The 25,173-nt window shown below is 35.3% G+C and overlaps 1 long non-coding RNA gene and 1 pseudogene across 1 annotated transcript; both read left to right on the forward strand.

The window, feature by feature from the left end:
- LOC125058678 overlaps window positions 1-25,173 on the forward strand; it is a 318,204-nt pseudogene that overhangs the window by 128,956 nt on the left and 164,075 nt on the right.
- Window positions 19,226-19,559, forward strand: LOC125058725. The gene is made up of 2 exons (XR_007118488.1): window positions 19,226-19,324; window positions 19,413-19,559. It is a non-coding gene; the product is annotated as an uncharacterized LOC125058725 (long non-coding RNA).

Genomic DNA, 25,173 nt, shown 5'->3' on the forward strand with positions numbered 1-25,173 from the left:
TGATTTTGACCAAGCAATGCACGCTGAAAATGACAATGGCCTCTTGATTGGTCACCTCAATTTAGAAGGCATTCCGGCTAACCTCCGGAATGCCGAAATAATTCCCATTCCTGACCCTACACCGATGTTAATCTATATTATTATACAACGCTCATACCACCGTATAATATATATGACTGAAAGCCTCGTGTGTGCTCTAAGAACTTGTATGAAATTGTGGGGATTTCTTTTCGTCTTTTATTGTTGATAGTTTTTTATTTAAGTGATCATTTTTCTGTTGCTTAAACACGTCGGATGTGAAGTGATACCTACATTATACATATACAATCACAATGTTGACGTCATACCTTGAAACGTTACATTCATACGTAAACAAAGTTATTCCGTCCGCTAAGGATATATTCAACATTTCGACCTTAGTCCCTAGGGCCTAATAGCATTCATCAAACGTATCACACCGTACTCCTCGGTATGTAGAATTCGAAAATTGATTTTTTTTATCATTAATGAGGAACCTGAAACTTTCTGAAATACAGCCATACAATGGTGGTTTTAGCTTCTGTTATGTGTACAGTAGAACCTCGTTAAGTCGAACCTCGATAAGTCAAAAACCTCCAAATCTCGAAAAAATGTTTTGTTCCCTTCCCTTAAAACACCAAAACCTCCATTACTTGAAATCTTGACCCTCTGTTAATCCGACTTATAGAGGTTCTACTGTATATAGAAACCGGTTACAAATCAATTATCCAGATGAGGAAGGAAAACGAGTGATTATGCTACAATTGACTAATGTATCATATCTTAAGTCCAGATATAGTAATTAAGACTAAGATAATTGAATTGGATTACTGACATTAATAGTGATTACTATATATCGCCCGTAATACCTGTCATAATTTAGATTTACTGAACTGATAATAATAAAAAAATGTGTGCGTGTACTAGGTGTACACACGTAAGAAGTGAAACTTCTTTATGACCTTATTAGAAACTATTTCTTTAAACACAGTAAATTTTGATACACTGCCTAGCATACAATTACAAATTAATTGCTGCAAATAGCGATTAGCAAATTTAAAGTCGAAAATGTAATCCGTTGTCAAACTTCAAAGTCAAAAACATACTATATGTCATATTTTAACGCCGATAAAGAAGTTTGACTTCAAAAAGCAACATGGCGCGTAACGGAAAAATGTTACACTAAATTTTTTTCTAACCCCGATAAAGAAGTTTCACTTCAAAAATATTTGGTATCCTTAATAAAATTAATAAAGATTATATTTGTACATACGAAGAAACGTATTATTTATTTATTTAAAATTCTTATTTTAAATATACCTGTAACCCAGTATTAATTTATTAATGTGCGACTGTTAGATTTAGATATTGAAGAATTTTATTTGTTTCATATGAGGTTGTTAAATTAGAAGGTTTGATTATCCGTTAAATGTTCCTTTATTTAAAATCTACTTTTAATGCAAATTATACAGAAATATATTCTGTGCCAACTTTTACTACTGCGGTATGGGTAAGTAGTGATAAGTCTAACTGGAAAAATATATTTTGCTGCGTCTCCTGAAAGACTTATCCTTGATATTACAAAACCGCCAAGAGCATTAACTAAAATTGTTTGCATAATTATATTTGAATACCAACCTACCGTCTCCCTTTGCATAGACCGCGTAAACATCTACTTTTTATATAAAAAATGTATGTGTGTACTAGTACGAAGAAGTGAAACTTCTTTATGACCTTATTTTACGAAAAATGATCTACTATATGCAACTTTACAGAAATGAAGTTAGGCAAGTAGGCAAACTTCACAAACCACAAATCTTGCAACTAATCAATAAACTGGATCCGAAATAGCAGGACAAGAAAAAGATGGCGCGTAACGGAAAAATGTGACGACGTCACGTGACGTAATTTTTTTTTCCAACGCCGATAAAGAAGTTTCACGTCAATAATGTGTATCAATTAACCGGCTTAGAAATGAACGCGTAATTCGAAAAGTCAGTTGTTACTTATTTACATATACACATATTAATATGGTTTTGTGTAGACATACTTCTGTGTCTATTGCAATGATAAGAAAGTAATGCAGGTTTGAGGAATGTAAAACAGATGAATAAAGAAATTTGATTGCAGATAAACGGACTTAATATCATGACGTATTATGTCATCGTGTCAATAGAGATGATATTGATAAATTACAATCAATCGAAACGCGCCGTTGTGTCATCATTCTCACTTCACGATATTATTTGTTATAAAGTAAGCCACACGGCATGATGGTATAGCAGATAACAGCAATAATTTAAGCATACAAAAACTGGATCTAAATTTTTACCCTCTACAAATAAATACAAATTTATGAAAGAATAAACAGCGTTGACTGTTATCGCAATTTACTGCGTCGCCGGGAGATATACCGTCTCATTTTCGGTAATATTTTCAACGTTGCCTACATAGCTTGCATAAATCATTTGGCGATAATGGTTCAAGATTGATCGACCTTTTTAAATGTAGCAAACTTGCAAGTGGGTGAGTGATGTCGGCTCGTTTTGTAAGCATTTCCTTTGCTATCGGCGGTTGCAGCCCAAACCCAATTTACATAATTAATCTGCGCTCGACAGTCAATATTGTCCGCTGCGGTCCCAATAATTATATTCAATGCGATTCGGTAATGTAAGGCCATTTCAAACAATTACAAAGAAACCATTTCCATAAGTTCATTAAACGGAGTAAAGACTTTTCAGTTTTCCCGCTACACTAAGGATTCTATTTTTAAATTTTTAACCAAACCAACTGACGGTTGTAATTGTCCATTTGATTATTGTTTTTATCAGATCTCACGCTTTTTAATACTATCTATACCAATATTATAAAGAGGAAAGATTTGATTTTTTGTTTGTTTGAAATGAATAGGCTCCAAAACTACTGGACCGATTTCAAAAATTCTTTCACCGTTGGCAAGCTACACTATTCTGAATTTTTTTTTTTTTTTTTTTGTGTTCTTGTTCATCTGCAATCGGCTATCAGCCATAATCAGATATTTTCTGAGGTTAATTTTGGTTGGGTGCGATTCCATTGAAAGGCACCGTAAGTGTTGGTAGAAACTGGATTATTATTGTAGGTCAGTTTCTCTGGTCTAGGTCTAGTATTTGCCATCTTTTTAGGCGAGTTACATCATCTCCTGGGGTTAGCAGATTCTTAGCCAGTTCATTTGTATGTTTGGTTAACCTTTCCCTGTATCTACTACTGTTTTTGCGGATTACTTCCTTTACGGTTGGCATCTCCAGATATTCGTGTATTTCCGTGTTTCTCACAAACCAGTGTGCACATGAAATAGTTCTCAGTGCAATGTTTTGAAATCTTTGGAGGATTTCGATGTTAGAATTGCTTGCACAGCCCCAGAGTTCTATTCCATATGTCCACACTGGTTGTATGATGGCCTTGTACACAAGCAATTTGTTACTCAGGGTCAGCCTAGATTGCTGGCCTAGAAGCCAGGATAGCTCTTTGAATTTCAAGGTGGCTTCTGTTTTCTTGGCTTTTATATGATTAGCCCAGGTCAGTCTTCTGTCCAGATGTAGTCCGAGATATTTCACGCTGTTTTTGCTTGGTAACGGTTTGTCTTCTATATGCACAGGTGGACAGTCGCCCTTTCGCAGTGTAAATGTTACTTGTATTGATTTAGTTATGCTAGGCTTGATTCTCCACCTCTGCAGCCACACGTTCACCTTATTGAGCTGTTCCTGTAGTTTCAGTGAAGCGTTATTCGCGTTCACATCGCTTGCAAGGCATGCAGTGTCATCTGCGTATGTTGCTGTTACGACATTTTCTGTTTCAGGCAAGTCTGCCGTATATATTGAATAAAGGACTGGGCCAAGCACTGATCCTTGTGGAACTGAGGCAGTGATGTAATAGAGCCTTGAAAGTTCCTCCTCATACTTTACTTGGAATCTTCTTTGATCTAGATAAGATTTTAGGATCATATAGAATGAGTTTGGTAGGAGGGTTTTCAGCTTGTACAACAATCCTTTGTGCCAAACTCTATCGAATGCCTGCTGAATATCTATGAATACTGCTGAACAATATTCTTTTTTCTCTAGCGATTGTCTTATTTTGTGAACCACTCGGTGTACTTGTTCTACAGTAGCATGTTTTTCCCGGAAACCAAATTGGTGATCGGGTATAATTCTGTTTTGGTCCAGGACTGGTTTTAGTCTCCGCAGAAGAGTTTTTTCAAAAACCTTAGATATTGTTGGGAGAAGACTTATAGGCCTGTATGAGCTAGGTTCTGTTGGGGGTTTCCCTGGCTTTACAATCATAATTATTTGTGATATTTTCCATAGCTTTGGGTAGTACTGTATTCTAAAAATGGCATTGAATAACATTGTTAAAAGTACTATTGCTTTTCTAGGTAGTTTTTTAAGGATTTCACCCGTTATTAGGTCGAAACCAGGAGCCTTTTTGTTTTCCAGATAGCTTATTGTGCGCATTAATTCTTGTGGAGTGACAAGTTTTAGCGGTAGTGATGGTCACTGTTGATCATTCTATCCACTTCCTCTTCAAACTCAGTCATGGATGATTGGTTTGGTTTGAAGACTTCGCTAAGGTGTCTAGCGAAAAGTTCAGCTTTTTCACTGCCGCTCCTAGCCCACGGATCGTTCGTAGATATCCTTATAGGTGGTATATGGTTATGTGGTCTTTTAAAGTTCTTAGTTATTTTCCAGAGTGAGTAATTATCCTTCCTATGAGCCGAGAGTGTACAGAGTTTTTCTTGGAAGGTTGTGTTTTGATTTTCTTTAATTAACTCTTTTAGTTCTCTAGATATTCTATTGAATTCCGACCTGTCTACATCTGATCTGCTGGTGTGTAATCGCCTTCTTTGTCTCCGTTTTTCTTCCAGTTTGTTGCGTATTTCCAGTGGTATGTTACCTAATTGATTGGAAGAGCTCAGTGTCGGGGTGGCACGCCACGCAGCTACTTGTATGAGATTCGTGATGTAGAATGTTGTCTCATCTATATCTTCTTCTGTTTTGAGCCTAACCTTTAGTTCAACTTCATCTTCTAAGTATTCAGCAAATGCGTCCCAGTCTGTTTTATGATTATATAGCGCCAGTCTCTGTGCTCTATGTATAGCGGAAACGCTAAATGTTGCTATGATAGGGTGTGGTCAGACCCACCATCAGACGATGATGCCACGTCAAAATACACATCAGACAGTCCCTTCACCACAAAAAAGTCCACTAGGTCGGGTATTCTGTTGACATCTGTTGGCCAATAAGTTGGTTTACCTGTTCCCAGTGTAATAAGTTTGTGTTTATCGACACATTTTTTCAACTCACGTCCTTTGCTGTTTATCAATCTTGATCCCCAATGAGTGTGTTTACAGTTCCAGTCCCCACCACTTATGTATCTGTTTCCCAAGCTTTGAAAATAGCGGTCAAACATGTGTTGTTTCGGTTTATGCTTTGGTGGACAATATACAGCGCTTACATTGATGGGGCCCATGCTTGCATTTATAGTGATGGTAGTGGCTTGCATCCAGTCTTCCCGAAACTCGCTATGGAGGTGGTGTCCGATGTTACTCTTTACAATTACTGCTGATCCTCCGTGTGATGTGGTATCGGGATGGTTAGTATAATATACGTCATAGTTGTCTATCTTAATATTCTTACGGTCATTTAGGTGGGTTTCAGATATTAAACCAATGTCGATTTTGTTATGTTTTAACATTATTTCTAATTCTTTTTTATTTGGCGTTAGGCCATTGATATTCCAGGTAGCGATACGTAACGACATCATTGTGGAAGCCTACTGATGATTGTCATGATGAGGTTCATCATTGTGCTGAGTTGTGAAATGAGTTGATCGATTCTTTCAGTCTGTTTCACTATAAGTGCTTCTAGACTGAATCTATTTTCTTGCCCGAGTTCTATTTTTCTCAGGTATGTTCTTTGTGACTCATGGTCAACGTGGTTTTCTGTATTTGTTCTCTGTGAATCTATATGGTCAACTTTGTCTTTCCTGTGTATCTGTCGTTCCGTTTGGTCAGTGTTATCTCTCGTGTATGATTTTTGTGTCTCTGTATGGTATGCTACAGATTTGGTTGAATTTTTGGGAGCTTCACTATAGGGTCCCAGGGATTCTTTTACGCTTGGTAGCCGATGTTTCGGTTGGGTAGTCTTGGAGTGATTATCAGGCTCAATGACTATCACATCCATGTCATTAGGGGGCTCATTATTTTCAGAGTTCTTAGTCCGCACTTCCAGAGTGGTTCTTGATTTTAGATATGGCTGAACCTTGTTTCCAATTTTCTTTCTTGCTAGGACTTCCCTATACACCTGGCATCCTTTGTAGCTAGCAGGGTGGCTTCCTGAGCATAGTGCGCATACTGCTGGAGTGCTATCATTTATTGTGCACGTAGTAGTTTTATGTGCCCCAGCACACTTTACGCATCTGTAAGGCCTCAAACAGTTATTTTTGCTGTGCCCATATTGTTGGCACCTTTTGCATTGTACCACTGTCATTTTTCTTATTGGGTCTTCTATCGTGACTTTCTGGTTGTATATGACTTTAATTTCTTTGACAAATTTATTATTTTCATGTGGAGCCACATTGACAAAAAATGTATTTAGTGGCTCTTTGGTTCCTTGTTTCCGGGCAGTAACTATTTCTCCTTGTACTTTGTTTCCAGTTTTTTCTACTGCTTCTATAATGGCATCTTTAGGTGTGCTGAAGTGAAGATGTTTAATAACAATCCTCATGCATTTTTGGTCTTTGCGTGTAAATGTGTGACCTATAAGCCCTTTACTTCTTATGTGCTCGATCAGAATCTTATATTTGTCAACCGTGTTAGACGAGATTATTAGCTGGTTTTTGGATACGATTTTATAGGTGTAATCATTCTTTTCAATAACTTCTTCGATGAGTTGGGTGAGTTTTTCAAGGTCATCAACACCATACAAAATTATTGGTGGTGGTTTAGGTGTTCTCTTGGCTGTAGCTTCTCCTAGTTCCACGTCTAACAAAGCAAAGCTGTTGTTTGTCTCTATATTCGATGAGGTATTTTGTTCAGGAGTATTTATTCCTCGGCGTTTGTTAATGATTGCCTCCCGTCGCTGTGTCTTTTTGGCGTGATGACTCCTTGAGTCTTTTTCTTCGGGAGACCGATTTATTTTTTGATTTGGTACTCGTTGCCAGGGCACACTAGGTTTGTATGAATTTTGTTCCTGTGTAGGTGCCTGTTTAACAGGTATCATATGTTCTTGTTGGACTTGGGAGACATCACTGAGTGAAGATGAACGAGTTCTATTAAATAGTGCAGGGTGAAAAAGCTTCTGAGTCAGAATTTTTTGCTTCTTTTCTGTGGTTGATTCCGCTTGGTGTGGCAAAATTCCCCCCCCCCCCCAGAATACGAGGGGCCGCCTGGGTATTGCTTAGTGACGTCGTTGATTGACGAAGATTTAGGTGGTGTTCTTTGCATTATGTTCCCACGAGTAGGGTCGAATAAACAGGTCGCTTCCAGGGTGACGCCCTTTTTCCCAGAAGAAGGCACAGTACGACAACGTTTGCCAGTTTCGTTGAAGTTGGACGCTAGAGACTGAGTTATCCCATCAGCCATATACACCTCATGTAGGGGCATACACATACCTTGGCGCGTTTCCCACCGTAGTATAGGGGTAATTTATTATAGAGGTTTTCTTCCTCGCGGCCCAGATGATAAAGTCCAGACCCCCGGTCCCCGTGAGACATGACCACAGGTTTACGGTTTGAAGTGGCTCTTTCAAGTCACACTTGTTGCTTGATCGGTTTTGAGGCGCCGATGACTCGCCTTCGCCCGTCACAGTCAGCAGTACAGACCCCGAGGAGGATGTTATTGTGTGTAACCCGTTAACAGATCTGTACAGTATCCAGGGGAGGCGACTGGGACGCCTGTGAATCGGACTTTCGGGTGCGCGCAATATAGCCAAGCCACACACTCGCAAGGCGTACGCTAGCAAACACAGCATTTTTTAAGCATGCATCTAGCATCAATGCACACCACCGTGTACTTGACACCCTTTCCCCCCTAACCCTTTCCCCCCTACACCCTTTCCCCCCTAACAATTCTGAATAACATATGTTTATATGTTTTTATATGTTTCATTTTCAAAAAAAATAGGGATGCTTACTAAAACTTGAATAATCTAACCCAAGGTGTAAAAAAATAAACAAAAAACTTCCTTCAATCGCGTGCGCTGCGAAAACTATTAATGATAGAACAAAATTATGTATTACAATTTTTCAGGACACATCACTATCTATAAAAAATGTCCCAGCAGCATGTCTCTATCTTTTATAGTTACGTCACAATAGGCGTCCTTTTATTAATTTTTTTTTATTAAAATACCACCGCTTGAAAAGGCTCTTTATTCGTACCTAGGTATTGATCCTTATCAAAATAAATACAAACGTTTCACATAAGCTACAATTTAATGGCATAACCACCAAAAAAGCATGGTGGATTGGTGTTCTCCTGCCGTTTCTCTTGAATAGTTTACTACTATGTTATATAACAAAAATCTTAGCCACAGCAACGCTTGGACGAGTCTACTAGTATCCTTATAACGTCGCTGCTCTAAAGGAACAACGTTACAATATTCATTATTTATAAAGACTCGTTTCGACGTTATGCGATTAGATATGATTTGTAATATGTTTTTTTTTACACGCTTTATATTAGCTTCACCTGTATATATGTATGTATGTAACCGACTCCTTTGGACTCGATTTTGACCCACTTTTAACGGACAGGTTTAATTCAAACTTTGCGCACCTGTCAAAGATCGATGACAATGCAATAATCCGAAAAAAAAAATTAACTAAAAAATAAATAATAGTTTAAAAAAACTAGACTAACTCTGTGCCATATTTTTCGTCTATCGAGCAACCCACGCTTTTTCACAATAATACCAGTATTTTTTGTTCATTACCATTTTCAGCCTAAATTAGGAATTATTTTTCACTTTTTAGTTTGATGTGCTTTAAAAGTGTGTGTTCTAGTTTTTTAAAACTATTATTTATTATTACTACACATTTACTAGATTTACAAAATGGGTACCTACAGTTGATGCTATCATAATCCATATCGTCGCCAAAATGTGTAATAAAAAACCAATTTTCTAAATTGAAAATCGTACAACAAAGCGATCTTACTCTGCTCTTAGTACCGACCATTCTTAAGGCTACTCAATTTTAAATGCACAAGTTTTAAGAATATATTTATTTTTATAAATCTAAATTAAATCGTATTTCTGTGGCTCTCGAATTTAGTTCGAAGAAATCTGAAGCCGAGGTTTTGGTTACAAGCAACTAACCGCTTATTTCGCGTATCAGTCGTACCGAGGCGGGGCTTCAATTAAAACTGGGAAGTTTGTTTAAATGTTTGTGCCAGTTCGCCTTTAGAAAGTTTAGAGTACAAGATAGGCTTGGGTTTAAGCACACAATACATTATCTAATGAATTAAATCTTTGCTTGAATTAATTGGTGTTATAAGCGCAGTATTGCCTATAACCGTACTACAACTCCCAATATTTTTAGCGATCGCGATTTAATTTAATTTTTTGATACACCTGTGAATCACCAGTGCTACGGCTACTGAGAGAATTACATAAACGTCCAGTTGATATCGTATTGGAAGTAACAGAGTTTCGATGCAACTTCGGGATTTTTCCTATATGACCAATTACCGTACCCGTAGGATGACATAGTATTGGGTGCAATCAGACTTAAACCGAACCGGCGCGGCGGAAGATAATAAAATAAATTATTAATGAAAGAGACGAAAGAACGCTATGTTTTAATGGGCTCTACGGGACTCCATACAAACATCAACATATAAATATTAAGTAGACGAATGCAGTGAATGGGAAATGTTAACCGTCCCGTGTGATTAAACAATCATACATAGATTTGCTACGTGTGTAACGATGTAAAATTATAAATTAAGAGTACAAAATCTGAAGAAGCAGAGGCTTATTTATATAATATGTGAAATTCCACTCATTATAGAGTTGATTATATTTAATGTAACCTAATTCTTAATGAAAGGTTATCCAGCTTATACTCGTACTCTCAGGTCACTGTAGGTCAGAACTCTCATTCGAACATATTCAACTTTTTGTACCGACTATTGGATGTGCATATCGATTGGCCAGTTTAAATCCTCAGATCCGAGCAGATTTGCGAATCGGTGAGAGCGATCACCTAATGCCATCGTCGATATTCTGCTAGAATTAGCTAGAGAGATTTACGATTAGTTAGTATGGATTCAAAGTTGCACACATACCCACAACATACCCACTTTTCACTTAAACTTAACTAAATTTTGATGTTTATTGTTTTATGTTACGTATTCCACTCATAAAGCTTTGCGTAAATTCACGGCTTAATGAATTAGTACGCAATACTAAGCACTTCTTTAATTAGCCCCTGTTCTCGCTAAAGCTTAGAAAAATATGTGTTTAGTTCCGACACTGCTTTTAACACTGTAAGTAATTGTCTATCGTCTACTTAATGTTAGCGCTTAAAGGGGGAGTTTTGGGAGGGTTTGGCCTCGTTCTCGAAAACAAATCGCCCAAATTACGCACAGGTAGTGTCACGGCTCATTACTTTAAGATTACATTCGCTGAATCACTCTTAACGTAGGCAAGTGAACATAAGTTTTAGCGCCCTAATGGAGGCACCACCCACGTATGTCGAACCTGCAAATATTAACGAACCGTGAAAATATGTTTACGTTCTAGATTAGTTTTTTTAGTGAAATGTATGACGTATCAGTCGAGACTACTTTTCAGCAAAATCTTTATGTAAAAGCAATCAAAGACAAGTTTAAAACCAGTTGACGTAGTGACTAAATCATTGATTAGTGGAGTGAACATTGGTGGAACATTCACTGTATTTAAATTATGGAAACACGTTATCACGGGACACTAATCCGTGTCAATTGAATGACACCTTTGCAATTCCAATGCGTATTTAGTAGTTAGGTAAAGTAGTACATTCATAATTTATATAGAATTAATGGTGCTTTGCGCTGCAGTAAAGTACACTTGCGTAAACATTAATGACTATAGTAGTGAATGCTATTAATATTTATTTCTATGCAGCCATGCCAAGGATTAATCTTTGTCTTAAGAAAGTACTAAGACTTTATTTCCCTCGGTTTAACTATATATAGTACTCGTACGTATAGTATATATATAGTCCATTATGTCAGGGAAATAAGATTAATATACTTGGTGTGGTGTTTAGTCCATCAACACCAGTCCACAGTTGCTACTGTTTATTGTGTGGATTTTATACTGATTACTATATATAATAAACGTATAATGTCAATAGTATAATTGAAAATGGTCGTATTGATAAATACAGTTAGGAAAGTAAAGAAAAAAAAAGAAGGAAAGATCTATAAAATCATACCATTTATATGATTTTATAGATCTTTCGTAAATTCTTAAATTTTCGCTATAAGCAAGAAATTTACAAACCTTTGGGCATATTTACGGGTGTTTTAATGAAATAATGCTAAGATGACAATGTGTTTTGGGAAAACAAAACAGTCATACAAAGGGTCCTATTCCAATCAATCGAATCGAAGTGCTTCCCCATCTAGTGCCTCCAGCCATTTAGTTCCGTCTACTCTTTATAGACAACATGACGAAAACTTGGATTCTCTATTAACGATTTGAAGCGAAAAAGATTATAGCTCTAATTAAATTCAGTGGCGGTTGTTGCATGGAGACATTTAAATAAAACTCTTTGTTTGAAGCTGCGTAACAACTTATTTTAAAGGTTTCAAATATGAGCCTACAACTATAAAATTACAGGCAGTGGGGTTGCGACGCTAACAAAAACTACCTTGGCTTATCTAAGGGTTCACCAATCTAAATGACACTTATGTTATTGGACATTACCGGAAACGATAATGTTAAAATACATTTTATGAATGTGTAGTCTAGTCGACTATTTCTATTGTTTAAATAATTAGTTAAGAATTTTTTTTTTCTAAAAATCATAATTCACAGTCCTCTATAAAGTAACAGAAAATTTTTTTTTTTATCAACAATTCTATTGTTTATTAACTTACCAATTTGTTATAAACAAATATTCAACTTTTTTTTATTTTTTTTTCTAAAACTTCTAAAATTAACAAAAACAACCATATATAACAGAGTATAAAAAAAAATTTTTTTTTAATTTTTTGATTATTATGAATATTACTTTTATTTAAAATTATTTTTTTTTCTATTTGAAATTTGAAAAAATGAAAAAATTTCTTTATTTGAAATTTCTTAAATATTAATAGTTTATTGAATATTGGCAAAAAACTAAATGCCATTTTTTTTTTCATCTTTAATTGTCTATAACTTTTGCAATTTTTTATGTGCTAATACATGCTTTTAGCACATTTTTCTAGACGTCATTCCGGATCCAATGAGCTATCGCACATAATTTTAAGAGCAGTATCTCTATTTTGTTCCATTTTCAACTTGTCGACTAGACTAGTGGTAAAAACTAAAGGGCTGAGTATTGACTTCAAATGAGCGATGATTGTTTACATTTTGTTTCCGCTTTAATTATTAACTAAAATATTTTAGTTAGGTTACATAACACTCTTTAAAAGTTTATATTTACTTATAAAAGGAAAAAATCCTTATTTTTTACGTATTAGTGACTTTAATGCTTAAAGCGTCATATAAGTTCTAAGTTTTATTTTGAATAAATACTCAGACATTTTCTGTAATAATAACAACCATTTGTCAAGCACGAATGGACGTGTAATTATTAACGTTCCTTTTGTTTACTTATATTTTTATACTTTGTCATTGGCAGAACACTAGGTTATTTTGTTTGGTGGTGGAAAGGCTCCATATGATTTATTGCACGTTGAATATGCATGTCTGGATGAAAAATGATTGAAAAGTCGGAAATGGTCAATGTTTGAGGTCGTACAAACGTGCCAAAAGTATAAAATAATTGGTATGAAGCTTATCTTAAAATGATGTTTTATTCTTTTGTGTTTTCCGGACACATTTTTCTTCTTTATTATACATATGACTGACATAGACATAACATTTATTACTAACAAAACACACTTACAGAAACACACAAAATAACCATAATCAAAAAAATATTAAAAAGAATGAAAGATAACAATTTTTATTTTAAAAAACAGCGACTGAGGGTTAATTTTACTTAATCTAGTAAAGACAAGAATAACTCTTATTGTTGTCAACTCTGGAACTACACGATAAACCCTCATAACTTCACCAATGGGTAGTTCATAGTCCAAACCTAAATTTAGTATTGTGATAAAAGCATTGTACAGTGAATGTGTAAGCTACTGAATTGCCCAGGTTAACTAGGGACAAGAATTCCCACATGATGAACAGTGAAATATCGTTTTACCCGCCAACGACGCGGTTTATAACTGAGATCGTTACGAAGAAAATCGTTTAAATTACATTCGTGGAAAACATGGTTAAGATATAATTTCAGATGTCGGATACATTTGAGGCGAGTAACACACACGTTTGCTATAGAAACTTTTATCTATAATATAAATAACCTTTATCTTGATTAATTTGTCGACGCTATTTTTATACCAATTATTCAAAAAAAAATAGACAGTGTGTTCAGTAAATACTAAATAAAATAACGATTTTTAGAAGTCTTACAAAATACAATCTTTTTAATAGCATGGTGTTTAAGACAATTCGTAATTAGGCAGGATATTCATAATAAAATTATTGGGCAAACTAAATTTTAAATGGCGTCAAAACACCAATGCGCCTTTTATATATTCTAAATTATATTAAAACCTAAACGTAACAATAACATATACAGTATATACAATTTTCTGAAACTACATAGTAATATTAAAAATGAATAAAAGAAAATTAAAACAAATTAATAAATTTGGTCCCTGTGGCAGTGTACCTTTAAGGCTGGCAGCATTTGCTCGCTGTGTTGCGATACTCATTCATTGATCGAGGAAAGCACCAGCTCTGGAGTCACCGCTTCTATCTACCAGGAACCAACTAAATTCTTTAATTAGCGCCTGTGCACACGCTACGGCCCAAGTGTTCTAAATTGTTTTATTTAATTATAAATAAGTGTTTTATATACGTGCTGACATTTTTGTCAAATAAGCAATAATTCCATTAAAAAGCTAGGTTTAGGTTCACGGCCATATTCTGTAATGAAGAAAAATAAGCAGAACTCTTTACCAAATATGTTAACCTGAACTATTCGTGTCAAGAGGCAATTCAGGTAAAGTTCTTGAGATAGCCGACCAAGGTGAAAGTAGAAGTGTTTTGCATCTTTTTGTTTGAGTTTACCTATTTCGATAAATAGCATCATATACAAGATGGAATTTTTCAAACTACTTATATTAGCTATACTACTCTCGTGCCGTACAGATAGAAAACTCTACTTAATTAGAATCTTTTTTATTCCGAAAAACGGAAATCAATTTAATTTGAATATAATTGATCGAAAAATATGTTATCTCACATTTATTTCAAAAATATATTTCAATACAATTATCATAAATATATTGAGTAAGTTTTGCTTTCTGTTTTTAACAGTACTTCTCTTCGAGGTGGTTGCATACCATACATATATTTTAAATAATAAGCTGATCTTTATTATATAAAATACACCATTTGCGTTATTGATTCCTGATTTTATTATAAATGTCACTGGCCCTAGGAAAAAGTGGCTCAACTTTTAATCCGTGTCAAGCTTTTTATAAATATGTATTTATATATTTCTTAGGTATTAAGTGAATGAACGTAATAAACTTGTGGATAATCTTACACTAACAGTATTTGAAAATTGTAGGTAATACGTGTATTAATCAGCCTCATATCAAAAGTTTTTTCCGAAGGATCCCTCAATAGTTCATTATTTGAGTAAACAGAACTATGTCAATACATCCTGGAGACCTTTCCAAGAAACTTAGTTATGTGGATTTAGGCCTATTCTATCGTTTGAAGTAACCCATTTATAAATTCCTTGTGACGGAAGAGCGTTTAAATTATGTTTATATTACAATTATTTACATTATTTCCTTTTAAAAAAATGACTAAAAGATAAAACGCTAAAACAATGGTACCCGTTACGTAGTGCTACGAAATGCTACGAGCTCAACTTCGTAACAGTATTATTTCAGCTCTCGTGAACTGCTTTGATGGCGTGCTTTATAAAAGTCTATTTGTTGACTTGTGTTTTTGTTATTTGCTTATTCCTACAACCTTTTTATGCTAGCAGGCCGCGCTATATTTGTCATATAAACATTTTTTCTGTACAATTCTGAACCACCAAGTGTGTTCCTATGTTAATTTTACCATGAGTTTGTCGTAAATATCGTATTCCCGCCAAGAAACATTTGATTGGCCATAAAAAGCTATCTCGAATTCAGTTTGTTGTTTGGATTTAGTTTTATGTTACAACTGTCAATTGTGAACAGCGAGCGTTGAGAAAATTACATTTCCAAGTGAAAATAGTAAGTGATATTTCTATACTATCCCACTTCAATCTTAGTGTAGTCTTCTTTTCGATTCGTAAAGTTTTGTCTTCCGTGATACGATATATATTAGAGGAAACTCTTTGGTAATTTGCATACATATTATATCGTCATAGTTCGTTATTTAAAGTTGGCGTTGCTATGGTCTTGTTATGTTTTTATATTGTCAATTATTAATAAACTGGACTGCTGCACGCGACTACCGCTGCACACTTATAACCCAACAAAGGTTATGGGCCCAGACATAGTCCAGTAAATTAATAAACTGGACTGCTGCACGCAACTACCGCTGCACACTTATAACCCAACAAAGGTTATGGGCCCAGTCATAGTCTAGTAAATTAATAAAAAAAAAAGGGGGAACTAGAGTGCTTAACCTAGTAACGATGGCGAGTGTGCGGATAGAATTACTAAGCCGTGATAATTACGACTCATGGCGAATCCAGGCCCATGCTCTATTGATCAAGAGCGATGTGTGGGGCTATGTGGATGGTAGCATTAAGAAGCCAGCTGAGCCAGCAGAGGCGTTGCTTTGGGAAGCGGCGGATGCAAAGGCGAGAGCGGAGATTATTCTCTCAATAAGTCCAGGTGAGCTACGACACATTAAGGGGACGAGCACGTCGCGAGAATGCTGGTTAAAATTAGAAAGCATCTTCGCGTCTTCGGGTCCCGCTAAGAAAGCGACACTGTTAAAGCAGCTCATATTACACAAGATGTGTGAGGAGGACGACATGCGTGAATATCTGTTAAGCTTCTTTGAAGCCAAAGAAAAGTTACTAGACATGGACATAAATATAAATAATGATCTTGCATCTATTATTTTACTCTATAGTCTGCCCCCAAGTTATGAGAACTTTAGATGTGCGATGGAGACTAGAGATTCATTGCCAGACCCGAATTCTTTGAAAGTTAAAATTCTTGAAGAAGATGCCTCTAGGCGACAGCAAAGGAAGGAGACAGAGAGGGGGTCGTCAGCAATGTTCGCTAGGAGAAAAACCACGAAGAGTTCTACATCTAAAAATCCGCAGAATTATAAACCGGATCAAGCGTTTAAATTTAAATGTTACAGATGTCATAAATTTGGGCATAAAGCTTCGGAATGCCCGTGTAAAGGAACAAGGCAGGACTCAAAATGTGTTAGTGAGTTAGGTGCTAGTGAGAATTTTAACTCATGTGTTCTATCTGTTTCAGAGTGTAACGGAGTGATTGGTTCGGGATGTGGAGGAAACTGGCTCATAGATAGTGGGTGTACATCGCACCTTTGTAGATCGAAAGGAAAATTTGACACCTTGACAAATTGCAGTAGTAAGTTAAGTTTGGCCACTAATGTGAGTACATTTGCAAAAGGTAAAGGAAATGTGAGTTTGAATGGGGAGGTTCCGATAAAACTATCAGACACTTTATATGTTCCCGATTTGCGATGTAACTTAATTTCCGTTTCTAAAATTACAAGCAAAGGTTTTACTGTAACTTTTAAGAAAGATTCAGCTTATGTAACCGATTCTGAAGGAAATATTAAGTTCATAGCAGATCGAAAAAACAACCTTTATTATATGCGGGAGGGCCATGCTTCTGTTTCTGCGATTTCCGAAACTAAGAACGATTTACTATCCTGGCACGAACGTTTAGGTCACTTAAATGCGAAGGATTTAATAAAAGTATTAGGTCATGTGGGCATTAAAGTTGATATGTCAAATATAAATATTTTATACGACTGTAAGTATTGTGTGCAGGGTAAGATGACTTCTTTCCCATTTTCCAAGTCGAGTGGACCATGTGACGAAAAACTGTCCATCATCCATTCCGATGTAGTTGGGCCAATTCGAAATGAAACTGTCGGTGGTGCAAAATATTTTGTCACGTTTATTGACGATTGTACTAGATGGTGCGAAGTTTACTTACTGAAGAGTAAGAGTGGTGTTCTGGAATGTTTCAAAGAATACAAGAGCTATGTTGAGAACCTTACCGCTAAGAGAATAAAGTATTTACAATCTGATAACGGTGGAGAATACTGTAATAATAAGTTTGATCAATTCCTGAAACAAGAGGGGATAATAAGAAGACTGACTATACCTCAAACCCCACAGCAGAATGGCGTAGCAGAACGAATGAACAGGACATTAGTTGAAATGGCTAGGTGTATGTTACTTTCATCTAATCTCTCAGCAGGTTTTTGGGGAGATGCTGTATTGGTGGCATGTCATATTAGGAATCGTTGTCCCACGAGTAGTTTGGGTGGTACAATTCCGTACGAGAAGTGGTTTGGCTCTCCAGTGAAGATTGAGTATCTTCAGAAGTTTGGAGCTGAAGTTTATGTTCTAGACAAGAGTCCAACCAAGGACAAATTTGCTGCCAGAAGTGTCAATGGAATATTTATTGGATATCCAATGAACCAAAAGGGATATAAGGTATGGATACCAGTAGACCATAAAACAATTATAGCTAGGGATGTGAAATTCTGCAAGACGAGGCTCGATACTAATGATGACAGGAAATCGGCAATTACTCATGATCCTTTTCAGCTAGATCAATTTTCTGCTGATGTTGATACACCGAAGCCGAAATATGTAGAGGTGGACGTAATACCAAGTACATCTTATTCAGGAACTCGAGAAATGATCGTGGAGACGACTGATTCACCCCTTGGTTCACCTTCTCTATGTCATGAGGAAGATAGTGAAATAGCGCAAGCTGATACAGAGGTAACGTATAAGAGAGGTCCCGGAAGACCAAAACTTCAGAAAGGCCAAGTTGGCCGACCTAAGAAGGTCTATAAAATGATACCCAATGATAATAATGGCCGTGCAGAAGAAACTTTACCTGAGGATGTTGCGTTGACTGTGGAAACTTCCTTAGGGGATGCCCTAAGTAGCGCTGAACGTGCTCTATGGGAGGAAGCAATATTGTCTGAGGTCAAAAGTCTTGTAAAAAATGAAACATGGAAAATTGTTCAAAAGCCGAGAAATCGAAAAGCGGTAGGATGCCGATATGTATTGACAACGAAGCTTAACGTTGACAAAACCGAGAAGAAGAAAGCACGGTTGGTAGCCAAGGGCTACAGTCAACGATATGGCATCGATTACCGAAACACTTTTTCACCTGTCGTTCGACTAGACACGATAAGACTGCTTACAGCGCTCGCGGTTGAATTAGACATGGAGATACACCAGTTGGATATCAATACTGCATATCTGAATGGATATCTTGACGAGGAAATTTATATGGAGGTTCCAGAATTGTTGACAGAGTGCTTAGGTAGAATTATTAAAGAAGAAAGAGACGAAAGCTTAAAAGAGCAGGCTCGTAAGATGTTAAATGATCTGAAGACAGGTGGAGATGTATGTCGATTGAAGAAATCACTGTATGGCTTGAAACAAGCTGGACGTCAATGGAACAAAAGACTTGACAATAAATTGAAGTCAATGCATTTTAAACAGTCTTTGAAGGAACCGTGTCTCTACTATTTGGACGGTAACTCCATTGATACGTCTATATACTTAGCGGTTTATGTTGATGATTTACTGATAGTTTCACGCAATAAAGGTCTCATACAATCTTTCAAAGATGAACTTTCCAAAGAGTTTGATTTAAAAGACTATGGACTGGCGAAATATATTTTAGGCATTGACATTGTCAAAAAATGAGTATGCCACGAAACTGTCACAACAAAAATATATTAATGATTTGATGATAAAATTCGGCATGGAGAATTGTAAAGAAACAGTGACCACGCCGATGGAGGTGAATTTTAGACCCGATGGTTCACAAATTCCGCTGGAGAAGGAATGTCCATATAGAGAATTAATCGGAAGCTTGATTTATCTTTCAGCAGGAACTCGTCCGGATATCACACACGCCGTGACAAGATTAGCAGCGTTTTGTGATAATCCTGGACAGATACAGTGGAATGCGGTGAAAAGATTACTTCGTTATCTTAAGAGGACAGCCGATTATGGACTGATTTATCGAAAAACAGGTAAGAGCTTAATTGGTTATTCGGATGCTGACTGGGCAAATTGTCCTATAGATAGGAAGTCATACTCCGGGTATGTTTTTTTGTTAGGAGGGGCTGCGATTTCATGGAAATCCCAGAAACAGAAATGCGTAGCAACTTCAACGTGCGAAGCCGAATATATTAGTTTAAATTTGGCGATAAAAGAGGCAGTTTACCTGAATAGTCTTATGAAAGAGATAGGGTTGCGCGATTTCGGGAACATAGTGTTGTACTGCGATAATCAAGGTGCCTTATTTCTATCGGAGGATCCAGTCTTCCACGCCCGAACTAAACATTTCGATATTCAATATTATTTTATAAGAAGTGTTTTAAGGGAGAATACTGACATACAATTATCGTATGTGTCTACCGAGGAGATGGCGGCGGATGTGCTAACAAAAGCTTTACAAAGACAGAAACATTACCGCTGCATCTCAATGTTAGGTGTAGATTAAGATTGCATGTCTGTATATTTTTGTAATGACTATTTAGTACATATTTGTTGTTAAATGTGTATGCAAATCAAGGGGGTGTATTAGAGGAAACTCTTTGGTAATTTGCATACATATTATATCGTCATAGTTCGTTATTTAAAGTTGGCGTTGCTATGGTCTTGTTATGTTTTTATATTGTCAATTATTAATAAACTGGACTGCTGCACGCGACTACCGCTGCACACTTATAACCCAACAATATACGCAGTGGATAATTCAACGAAGAAGTTTGTTTATAGAACAGGAGGCAAACAGGCAGGTAAGCTCATCTGATGTTAAGTGATACCGCTGTATATGGACACTCAGACTGCCAAAAAATTCGCAAGTGCGTTGCCGTCATTTAAAGAATAGGTACGATCTTTACAAAGCCAACTGGTAATGTGACAGTGGTATATATATATGTGAAAAAAAAATTTTCTTGGACTTATTTAAATGGCTGATTTGTAGTACAAATGTTAAACTAAATCAAAACACATTTAAGCGCTCAAGATTGCATTTTTATTATAATTTAATTAAACATTTATTCATCCAGACGAGGCCTGGTACGGTTACAAAAAAATCATGTTTTATTGTCGCAGTCTCCATACCGAGTAAAACACAGTCCAATCTATTCAGTTCACGTGTCGAAAAAGCTCTAGCATTTTAATTTTATACAATATCAGTGCTACTGCAAACCGACCTGGCTTCATAAAATCCGTTTTGGTTATTGCTTTTGAAGCATTTCATATGAGGAAACATTGTCTCTACGTTAAAACGTTATTTGAATCGTTTAAAAATATATTTTATATATATTTATTCATAAAACTGAGTTCTATCACTCCTTCACCGTGCAAAGTATCCTGCTATGGAATTCCTCCTGTTCATATCAGACGAGCTCAGTCTTTAAATTTATTTAAAAATCTAATTTTTGATCATTTTTTTCTGCCTCGTGATTAGCTACTACTTTTATATATTAATTGTGAGTCAATTAACTTTTGGCAGAGCTTTAACATGTTTTATTGTTCCATATAATCGTTGCCTGGAAGAAATAGCTTGTTAGCGATAAGGCCGCCCGTTGCCTAATAACTTATGTAACCTACTTACTTTTAGTTTTTTTAATATGTATAAATATGTGTATTATGGCAATGAAGTATAAATAAATAAATGAATATTTATATAAATTAAAAATCTTTATCAAAAAGCAAACAAAAATTACACTAATCAAATATAAATGCAATTAAGTGTTTCCTAATATACGGCGGTATTGTTTTGGCCGGTTATTGCGATTCTGTTGCCGAGACACGTACAGAATAAATTAAACTGCAATTTGGGGCCTTAATATGGAGTATTGTAGCACTATTGGCATTCTGGAGTAGGCTAGTACGTCGATATGAGTAGCATCCAGTTGGATACACACAGGTGGTTATATGAATCGTAATGTACCAATCAATATCTATGTCTCCAGAGGTTTCATTTCTGTACTAGTCATAATAATGTACATTCATTTTATGTGAAGGCTAACTTATTTATTTTTAGATCAGTTCATTATGTTACTAGTAACAAGGTTTTATCATTTTATCTTGTTATAAAATATACATTATAACTAAATCTTTAAAAACTAAGTGGACTTGAATTATATCATAACGACTTAAAAATATATAATTATTAGTATACGTGTAGACCAGATGAATTAGGTAACTTTCTAGAATTCTTGTTATATAAATTAATATAATTTCAGAGGTAAGGTCTAGGCGCTTTGAATTACACAAATGTTCGTTTAGCTATAACACAAACCCTTAGGCAAGGCCTCATCAGAGGTAACCTAAACATACCAAGATGGATACATGTCAAACAACTCGACATACAGATTAGGTCTCGACATTTGTGTAGAATAAAATTAATCGAGTACCAATCCTTATATATAGAACAATTAAAATAATTAAATAACAGTGTTCAAGAGAAATACTAAAAATTTAAAATGTTTGTGATTTATACAAGAACTTTTTAAAAGAAGCCGTAAACGTTTTATTGTTTCTGGCACTAGATACTGTGGTCTCATGTCAATTTGTAGGAGTTACGCTACGGCGTAGACTCTACGATTGCTAAGCCATGTTTGTTTCGAATGTACGATTCTTGCATTATGTGGAGTTATATAACTGTACTTAAAATATGTTGTACAATATTGTTCTTAATGAGTCGTAATTATTTACGCGACCTCCTGAATTTCCTTTCTTGTTTGCCCATTTTACGGCGGAAAAATCTTTGCCCGACTTAATTATTTCCTTTTTTTAACAATGTTCAATATTAATTCTGATATTCGCTGAGCAAACATTAAAATTCATAACTCAGCTATTATACCCGTCAACATCTGGTGCGACGAGCAAGTTATTATCTCGAAGTTGGAGAAATGCATTAATTAATTTGTACTATGTTTATGTAGGTATTCATTTTCAAATTACATTTAGTCACAAATATAGTCTAAATTAAAAACTTTCTCATTGAACGCCTTACTGGAAGCAATTTCTATTTCATAATTTGAAGCTAGAATGAAAATTACGTAATACGAAATTTTCCTGAGTACAACATTTCGATACTGGTTACCAAAGTCGACGACATAAGTTCTTATTAATTAATTATTTATTGACTTTGGCAATCCTTCATTAGTCATTATCACCAAAATTAGGATGTATTACTGTTATGCAACAATTTAGCTTTGTAGAGCTTAGGTTTCCTAGAAAAGCGGTGCCATTATCTAACGGCCGTAATGAAGCGTTGGGTGACGTCACCCATATGTTTTCTATAAATAACATCGGAGAAGGTTTCCTAGAGAACGTCGAGTGTCACCGTAACGTCAAATAGCGGTGCTGTCATTTGCATGATGGCCGTCATAGCGGTGATAAACATTAGTTCAACGTTTTTAGCGTGTAGCGGTGGAATGTTTTTTGCATTATGTTAAAAAGTAAAGACGGCTGTTATTAACAACCGTAAAATGACGGCCGTTAGTTAACGGCACCGCTTTTTTAGGAAACCTAAGCTTAAGAAAGTTTAAAAATGATTTTTAGATTTCACTTTTGTTTTTCTGAATTTGAATAACGATATCAAGGGAGAGGGGGTGAGAATGTAAAACGACACGACAGATAAAATCTTGCATTTGCACGTGATTGACAGACGGACGTATGACATATGTATCATAACGTATCTTGTCAACGCGTTGTGGACTAGAAATGCTGTTGACTTATTTTAATCAAACGTAACGCTTTTGTGTCATTAGTTTTGTATTCTCACCCCATGATATGGACATTTAAATTAAGAAAACCTCACCCCTTCACCTCACCTAAATATAGATTAACCTATTCTCATCAACATATAAAAATACTATTGATGTTCCTATATTGACAACGATACTTATAAAAATATGTTGTACGTTTGTCTATTTCACTCTTTCTTAATTTTCTACAATTTAAAGTATTAAATTGGTATAAAAGCTTCACTGTTTGGTAGCTTAAAGCGATAACTTCCATTAAGAAGAAATAAAAGCACTCGCAGTACTCTTATTTCTCTAATACTGTTTCCATTTCTCCTTTAGTGAAGCCCCACACTTCCGGTGCTTATTTTTCTAGAAGTGAAAATAAAAATAGAATTTATACTTTATTGGCAGGAAAGATTTTAAGTACGCTACACGGGTAAGTTTTGAGATTTATCTATTGTACGACCTGTTCGAAAAACAGCACACAGGCAACAGCAGTCAAGCAACTTGTAACGTAGGAACCGATTTCAAACATTCCGTGTAAGAGGTTTTCAACAATTCAACAGTCCTCATGACAGTAAAAGCCTTTATATATATAACTGTTTAATAAGAGACGGGTCTCTTTTAAACACGCGTGAACTCCATAGCCCATTTCTTACCTTTGCAAACGCCTGATTAATAAGATATAAAAGAGCATAAACAAAAATATCCGTTACACTTTAATAAACAGATATTATTAAAGTATAACGGATTTATTTTTATTATTCTCAATGCCTATGGTAGCCTTTCCTCAATGATTTGCAAAGCATACATTGCATGGGAAAAGTAAGCATTGCAAATAATTGAGGTCAGTGTCCGTAAAGTGTGACAAATTGTAATAATAAATAAATCAGTGACCTAAAAAGGTTGCAGTTGTTAGGTCTGGGCCTCAGATTTTTGTATATGTCGTGATAAATTATGGGAAAACATTGACTAAATATGGATTTGATGGAGGAAATGAAACAAAAAGTTGTGATTATCTAATTTAACTACGCTGGGCAAGAACTGTAGAGGCTTTAAAACGCGAGTTTTATGTTAAGACGTGAATGAACTACTAAAAAGTCAGTCTCCTAAAGATGAAAGATACCGTATGAAGTTCAGCCACATTATATATACCTATACTTTTACTATTTTATATTATACTTTTTTTTACATAATATTAATATTTTATTTACAATAAACGTTAAGATATATTATATATTAGATACGTCTAGGTACCTTATATACGACGTCGTACATATTGTTGAAAATATTCTACAAATAAAATTAGAACTACAATAGAACAGCCTTGCCGTATTATATTTGTGAGAAAAATTTTATATTACAGAAACTAGGTAATATTAATAACGTGTTATTATATTTTCCTGGTCTGAAAACGTCTAACTTCAAAATAACCTTTTACCAAAATAGAATAATGAGAAAATTCACAAATTAAAAGTTATACGTCTAAATAAAAGGACCTTAAATTTTCTTACTAATTAACGAACCCTGTAAACACGAATCTTATTGAGTAACCATTATAAAGTTATAAACAACAATGAATAAAAGTTCCCTGTTAAAATCGAATTATTATAATCCAAATGGTCTCAGTAATTCTATCTCCAAGTATTATATATCAAATGCGTCTGTTTAAAGACGTTTGATAGACTACAAAGCGTAGTCTTTCTACTCGGTAATTTTGCGCAACTAGATTGAATGTATTTTTGTTTATGAATAAAAGCTGTTACCGTATTTAAAATCATAAGTATTCAGATAATTTATTTGCTTTACACACTACGATTTGAAATTTAATTAAAAGTTAGTGTACCAAACTATAAAACAACACACAATTTAGCGT

The sequence above is a fragment of the Pieris napi genome, chromosome 18 (genome assembly GCF_905475465.1).
Source record: "Pieris napi chromosome 18, ilPieNapi1.2, whole genome shotgun sequence".
NCBI classification, from domain to species: Eukaryota; Metazoa; Arthropoda; class Insecta; order Lepidoptera; family Pieridae; genus Pieris; species Pieris napi.